The following is an 8,747-nucleotide window of genomic DNA, read 5'->3' as shown; positions in this document are numbered from 1 at the left end:
TGACATTGTCCAGGTTCCAAGACAAAAATCCTCTTGATTATTCTGAGCATGCTAAGAGATATAAAATTAAACAATGGGCCTTTACCTATAACACTTTAGGCTACAGGGAAAATTTATCCATTAATTCAAGTTTACTAGAAAATGGGATTAATATTTGGAAATACTTATAAACCGAGATGAATGGGCAGTTAAAATGAAGTTAATAATGGTGGGTAAAGTATACAAATGAATACATAAAAGGTGATGATGGAAAATGTCTTGCCTTAGTACAGATACTAAACATATCCTTTACAGTACGTATAACAATGTATAAAATTAATATTTTATCATTATATTTATTTAAAAAGAATAATTCCTCATTTGAGTGTCTTGTGATCTTCTGTAAGGTGCTTTTGTTAATTTTTTGCTTCAATAGTTCCAACTTTTTAATGCATTTTCTTGGACTAATTTAAAGTAGTTTTTTGTGGATATGTTTTAATGCTTTTGCTATCCTACCTGGTAACAGATTTGACACTGGCAAAGGAGAATCAAACTATCTCTGAGGAGTATTAAACAATAAACACAATGCAGACCCTAGGTTAGAGTTGACACTTCAGTTCTAACTAGTGAACTACTGGTTTTTGGCCAAGTTACAATTTTGTTAGAAGTAACAGCCTCATTACTGGTGGTGCCACAAGTTACCTCCTTTACTTAATTATCTGCAATTATGTAAATATTATGACCTCACGTGTTCATTTTTCACATTTGTGATGTGATATCCATGAATTCTTTGTAGATTTCCACTCATCTAGTGTTTCTTTTTTAATCGGCTTTAGCATTGCTGCTTGTTAATTCCTCAAATAGAAGAAATTCAAATTTAAAGATATTAAAATCAAATTTAACAAAAAAATAGAAGTAAATCATAACCGGTATGAAATCTTTATAATCTAGCAAATATATATAACTTACATGAAATTGTCAAGGCAAATAAAAAATTGAGTAGATGAGATATCATTTGATCTCTTGTAATTATGAGTACAACTTGCTGTAGTCAAAATTCTCCATCAATTAATTTCAATTATCTTCAACAATTTTGAGATCCTTCCTTACTCCAAATCATTGAGGCCTCATTTGTGCAACAATTAATTGAACTTGATAATAAATTTAGCATCTACAATGACAAAAATGATTTGGTCTCTTTTTGCCAATTATTTTGCAAAAACCTCCTTTTTCACAGGGATGTTGTAGGCAAAGGGTATTACAACGATCTTCATCCATGGTCTTATTCGGAATGCAACTGCCTATATGGTTGTCAGTGCAGCAATACACTTTTCCATCCCAGTTTGCATTTGATATATTCTTCACTGCACCATTATCCATTGCACCACCTTCGCCCACAACTATCTTGTATCTTAAACCTGTTCCAACAATTATACATTGTAACTTTATAATTAACCAATAAGTATTACACTAATTTAGCTTTACAATTACTGTTTATAATCACAACAATATAATTGCAATGTAAAATTTTACACCACTTACTCCAATTCGTAACATAGAAGATGATGGTTTAGTTCAATTGATAAAGTCAATATCGATAACTAATGTAAAATAATTTTGAGATTAATTTTGCATCTACCAAATAAGACAAGTTATTCTTAATGGAACATACTGTTCAACATATCCAGAGAAATGTATGTATATTCTTAAGCAACAAAGATTAAAACGAAACTCTTAATCATGTATGGAATATGAATTTTACCTATGAATAACATGATGATGGCAATGCCAGCAGTACTGTGGGATAGAAGTCTTTTCGCTGGTCTAACCATCTTTAAATTACTTTAGTTGATTGCTGCGATTGACTAAAACTAGGATCGTCACACACACATATATATATATATATATATATATAGCTCTGGAGAGGCAACATTAATGTAGTAAATTGGCTCTATGATCAGTAATAATTTAATCAATAATTTAAAACGATACGATTTTTTTACAACCTAATTAATGTGGTTAACTGAAACATAATATTCCTAATATTATAAGAATCAAATTAAATTTCGTACAAAATGCTTATTGTTCCTATATGAAAAACGTACTAAAAAAAGATTTAGTTGTTATTTAAGGTCAAAACATTAATATATATATATATACATATATATATATATAAAGAAGGTTATAATATTTTTTTTTATGATTCAGTATATCTTCTTATTTATTATTGATCAAAAAAATATTTTCTTATTTATTGTCTAATAATATGCGGACCTATTTACCTATATATCACGACATTTAATTTGCATATAAGTCTTATGATCTTTTTTTTTTACACCATCTTAGGATCTATTAAGATTTTTTTTTCAATTTTTAGTTTCATTTCTTTTTATATAAATGTTATAACCCTCCCTTTAAATCCCAAAAATATCAAAGTTTTTCAATTACTATTTTTATAAAATATACTTTAACGTAACCAAAATTTAAAAAATAAAATACAAATGCACAAATATTAATATAATATTTAGTATTATTAATATAATATTTTCAAAATATATGAATAAAAATATTTTTTTTAAAATATTATTTATAAAAGTGATAACTACATTGGTTAAACAACAAAAAATGTAGTATATCAAGTTATAACACTGCTCAAATGTCATTTCTTCTTGTACTCTCATATCTAGTGATGAAAATGGGTGAATTTTAGATAGGGAATTATAATATTTGTCTCCATACTCACGTATGAAAAAAATATTGATACTTATTTTCATATTTATTAGGTAATAATTTTAATCTTCATCCTTATATCTGCTTAGTATATATATATATATATATATATATATATATATATATATATATATATATATATATATATATATATATATATATATATATATACTCGTTATTTGTACTTTAATTATGTATAAAATTAATAAATCCATATAAATATTAATTAAGAAATTATTACAATTAAATTAAAAATTTACTCTTAACTTATTCAAACACAACTTTGAAACCTCTAACACCCACCCTTTCTATACTTGTAAAACTGTTGTCCCCTCTCATCGACTTTTTGGGCACCGTGCGAGACTTGGTAACGTTCCACTTCGTTCTCTTTCTATGTCGTCCGTTTTCTCTTTTCTTTGTCATCTTCATCTCTTGGCGCTCTCTTATGCATGTACGCTTATAATCCCTTTAACTTTCCTTCTCTTCCTGCTTATTATTGTTCATTGATTCTAGATGGTTGTTGTATTATTGTTTCACTATTTTTCAATTTTTGGGGTTGACCATGGTGATTTTGGGTTTATTTGTGTAGTTATTTAGGTTGCACAACGAGGTGTTCATCAAAATACCTCTTGGAAGAATTTAGGCTTATTTGATTGTGGTGAGGTGGTGATGTTTTGTGTAATGTGAGGTTGTGAGGTGGCAAAAGAACTTGTAGTGCTTTCAACCTTTGCCTCAGTTTAGTGTATCTAAATTGGTCTTTATTTACCTAGGCTAATTAACATGCCATTATAAACTTAGGTCTCCTAAGTTTTTAAAGGTCATTAACCAGTAATTTTGGTTTACATTTGACAAAAAGTAATTTTCATGCTATATGGTTAAAATTAAATTATATATTTAATAATATATCAATTTAAATGATTCAAGTATGACACACTAGTTCAACTAGTAACTCATGGATCTAGTGTTTTGACCAGGATTGATCATGATCCATTTTTAAATAAAATTGCAAGAAACTACTGAGAATATCAAAGTTGTTAAAAAAAGTATTTATTAAAAATTTATCAAATTAAACATAACTAGTATCTTCAAATTATTGATAAAATAATTTTGAAATTTGACTCCTCTAAATTAAAAAGACTTATTTTAGAGAATAAATTACAATAATCATTAATTAAAAAATCAATGATTAATATTATAACTAATTTTAGATTTAATTTTATAAAAAAAATTGATTTTATCACAAATTTCTATCTTTGATTTTTCTAATCAACAATAGTATATTTTATCTTTTAAAATATATCCTTCTTTTTAAAAATCCAAATCTTCAATTTTGTATATCGTACTAATCATTACACATATTAATCAATAGATATAATGATAATATATCTTAATTCAAATAATTTAATTTCATTATTTTTTTTATCAATTTCAAAATTATTGTTTTTATTTTATTTATATTAATAAAATAGAATAATCTTTAATATTGATAAAAGAAATGCATGTCTGATTATATTTAATTATTCTTAAATATATAATTTAACATTATTAAAAAATTATAATACTTCCCCTCATATCTTATTCGTATTTTAAATGTTATTTAAATTTAAAAATACTTATACACGAAAAAATTATTAACATTTATTGAAAATTTGAAATAGACATAAATTAGATGAAGCGTGACGTGACACAATAAATTAATATTTTTTTAGATTTAAATATGTTTATAGTTTCTTAAATTTATGATAAATTTATTTTTGTCTCTCAAATTTAAAATTATTATTTTTATTTTTTGTAATTTTTAAAATTTTTATTTTAATTTTCCAGTTTATCTCAATAACATATATGAAAATGATAGATTGAAATAACTGTGTAGTCATTACTAGATTTAATGAGATATTTTTACTAATAAATACACTATTAGGTAAATTTTATGTGACAATATTTGATAAATTTTTTAATAAAATTTGCATATAAAGATTAAAATGATATTTTTTGAAATTACATAGATTAAAAAGACTAATTTTAAATTTCAATGACTAAACATATATTTGTTTATTTTTTAAACTAAAAATTAAAAAAAATACATATAACAAATTTATCGTATAACGTCTTGTTTTGATTATTTTAATTTGCAAGATTTTATTTTCCTTATATTTGCAAAAGAGTTGCTGTGACTAATTAATTAAAAAATATTACTGAAATCGAAAATGAATTAACTAATATAAAATTGTTTGTTTAAAATATAGTCTCAACTCTCAAAAGTATAAATTTTAGAAATATAATTACATTTTAAGATTAAAAAAAAAAAAAAGATTCTTCCTTTTATCATATTCAAATAGGATTACATATGTATCACGGTGAAAGATATTGAAAAAACTCATATATAAACTATCATTAGAATTGAAATATAATATATTTTATTACTCAAAGCAATTATTAGGCGATGTTGATAAACGATAATAGAAAGATACGATAATTAGTAATTAGCATAATAATGCAGCATTATCCATTACACCACTCTCACCCATCGCTACAAGCAATATATACAATATAATATGTGTTTTTTCTTTTGATTTTCCATGTACTCCGCCACGAAATATAATATTTATACATATTATAAAAGGATACATGAGGTGTATAATTTTTTTTTTTTTTTATGAATCGTTATACTTCTTATTTATTCAGAAAAAATAAAATAAATAATTTTTCATATTTTTTAAATAATTATCTATAATCATTCATTCAATTTTATTTTATTTTATTTATAATTTTAAAAATTATGAGTATCTATCTCTTTTTCTTACTAATAATTGTAATTGTAGAGGGCTTGTTGCATGAATAATATAGTATGTGATCCTTTTAATGAATAGATGATAAAGACTCATATATAATTTTAAGATATGCACATTAAGACTTAATTCAATCTTACAAAATTAGCTCTAAAATTGAAAGTTGTCTTCACTTTATATAAAATTTTATAGTTTTAAAAACTAGACCAACCTACTTAGAACTAGTGTGATAGGCAATTTTTTTGTAAGACCATTGAACTGGTCAATTTTTGGTCTCGTTCATTCTTTGGTACAATCAAAAGTCTAAGTAAAATAACCAATTTTTATAGTGACCTACCGATTTGTCCTATAACCAATTGATACAGTATCCTAACTAGTTTAATATATAATTAGTTTGATTTTTAAAACATTGTATATTTTACTTTAAATTAATATGAAACTTGAATTTTTTTCAATATCATCAATCTTAGAAAGGATTTATAGAGGAATTTAAGTATCAACATAAGAGAGGAGTCTACTTATAGACTCCAAAATAGATATGTTGGAGTTGGCTTAACGTTTAAACAATGTTGACATCATCTTATATTTTTATTTTGGTGCTATCAACGTATTCTTTAAAAGTAGTTTGCTTTTGAAGATTTCTTTTGGTAGTGCTATTGATTAACCATTTGAATAAGGTTTTTAGCACTAGTCTTCCGATCAGAAGTTCAGCTTGAATTGAAACTTGCTGCTTGGGAGACTCTACCAAAGTGACTAATCAAAATCTTTAAAGTATCTTCCCTTAGAGAAAATGTCCAACTTAAAACTCCTCAATACATCAATCTTGTGTACTTATAAGCATGATTGACCAACAACATAAACCCAACAAAGATGTTTATCTTTGCTTCTAAGTGTTCTTTTGAGCTAAAACACTTATGTCATATAATAGCATGTCATATAATAGCTTAAATTTGAAATACTTAAGTCCAATTGTTAATACCTTTATTATTACTCTTTCATAATCATTACTTGAAACTAAGGATTTGTCATTATTAAACTTTAAATTATTAAGCCTTATAGTTGTATATTTTTACATTTGTATATTTTTACATGATTGTAACTTACGTTTGTTATAAAAACATGTTTGATTTTCATTCTTTCTATATCTTTGAATGCATATATTCTATACTAACTTAAATAAATATTAATTTCTTTAAGATCATTATCTTATTATCATCAAAACTAAAAAAATATATCATATTATCATCTTTAATTAGTTCAACGAAACAAAGTTCAAAATACATGTTTGAGCTCAAAAAAGTTATTCGAAAGGATGTAAATAAATTATCCTTTTCATGAATCAATAGAGACTTGTATATCAGAAACTGTTGACGATATCAAAAGCATTCTACATGTTACACTTGGGCCACCATTAGGTCCTAAATCCGTTGTAAACAATAAACCAAAACAAATCATATGGTCCCAGCAAGGTTCAAAATCTTAGAAAATTTCAAATTTCAACAAAGTTCAAAATGAATGTATGAGCTCAAAAGGTTGTTTAAAAGATGTAAATAAAATCAGTTAATCACCTATACACTGTTAGTATAAAAATTTTACACTGGTAACCAATTATATCTTTTAATTGTGTCATGTCACTGTTAAAAGTAAATGTGTTTATAGTGACATGACATAATTAAAAGATATAATTGGTTGCCAATGTAAAAAAATTTACACTGACAGTGTATAGGTGATTAACTCAAATAAAATTATCCTTTACATGAATCAATAAAGACTTTTATTAATATATAAGGAACTATTAATGATACTTCCTCTGTTTTTTTTTTCATTGTCTTTAAGGTTATGCACAAGAATTAAGACAATAATTGATATTTTAGTTTTTCAAAGTATTTATTACATATTTTCCTGTTATACCCTTTAGGTGGTTGGAGAAGAAATAAGTATATTAAAAAATAAATAGATACATTGTTCAATAAACATACATTAATTATCAAGGATAAAAATGAAAAAAAAAATTAATAAGTCATTGATTTTAGAAAAGTAACAATAAAAAAAAACAATAAAATCTGACAAAATAACTATAAAAAAATGAAATATAAAAAAAATGAAAGAAGTATAAAAAATAATCTTCAAGTTAATGTTTCTGCATGGATATTATTATAATATATTAATCATGTAGTAGAGCACTAAATTTACTTCCTCTCTTCACGTTGGAAAGGCAAATTAAAAATTTAAAGCGTATTTTAGTTGTGCGAGTTAAACAAGACAAACCAATTCAATTTATGTTTGAAAATTTCAGTCCGTGGTAATTATCTCATATATTAAGATTAAAAAAAATAATTAATTTAATTAATAAAAATAAATTTGTCCTTTGTACTTATACACATACTACTTACTTTAAATCTTAAATTCTAAATTTAAACTTACTTCACTCAATAATTCATATTTTACATTAAATTTATTTTTTAATTATTAAATTAAAAATTTTTAAAACATAAATCAAATCTATAATTATTTTAAAATTTTAAAAACTATTTAATACTTAATTTCATTAATTAATATATATATATATATAAGAAGACATTCACTTACTTTTAAAAAAAGTTTATTTAAACTTATTACACTTAATAACTTATTTTTTTATATCAAATTTTAACGATTTAATTATTAGTATATGTGAAATTGTTTATATATATATAAGTTTAATAGAAGTAGTATTTAAGAGTAACTCGTAAATGCTTCAATTAAGAATCATTTATAGTTTTAGAAATGTTACAATTGACATATTTATTGAGTTTAAATAGCATTTAAGATGGTATATTTAATGTTTTTATAACTCTTCCAATTTTGGAGAAACCTGTTATCTAGGCATTAAAGTAAGAGCATTGCAGCAACTCACTATGTCATATCAGCTCTTTTTTCTCTTTTTCTTAAGTACCATAGCTTCTACAAGTAATTTTGATAAAATTTAAGCAACTCATTTTAACACTTAAATAATGAAAAGAGCTGCCCACGATACTATAAGGGCTCTCCGAGACGCATATGGTAACTGGGTGGCTAGTTTTTGCAAGAAACTGTAAACATATTTACTTTTAACAGTGACATGACACAATTAAAAAATATAATTGGTTGCCAGTGTAAAAAAAACTTTACACTGACAGTGTATAAGTGATTAACTATATATATATATATATTTATTTATTTATTTATTTTATTAGAATATATTTTTAAAAAAAATATAATTTTTTGGAT

This window comes from Cajanus cajan, chromosome 2, assembly GCF_000230855.2.
Source record: "Cajanus cajan strain Asha chromosome 2, NIPB_CcT2T_4, whole genome shotgun sequence".
In the NCBI taxonomy this organism is placed as follows: domain Eukaryota; kingdom Viridiplantae; phylum Streptophyta; class Magnoliopsida; order Fabales; family Fabaceae; genus Cajanus; species Cajanus cajan.
The sequence above is the reverse complement of the archived record's forward strand: the minus strand, read 5'-3'. Positions refer to the sequence as shown.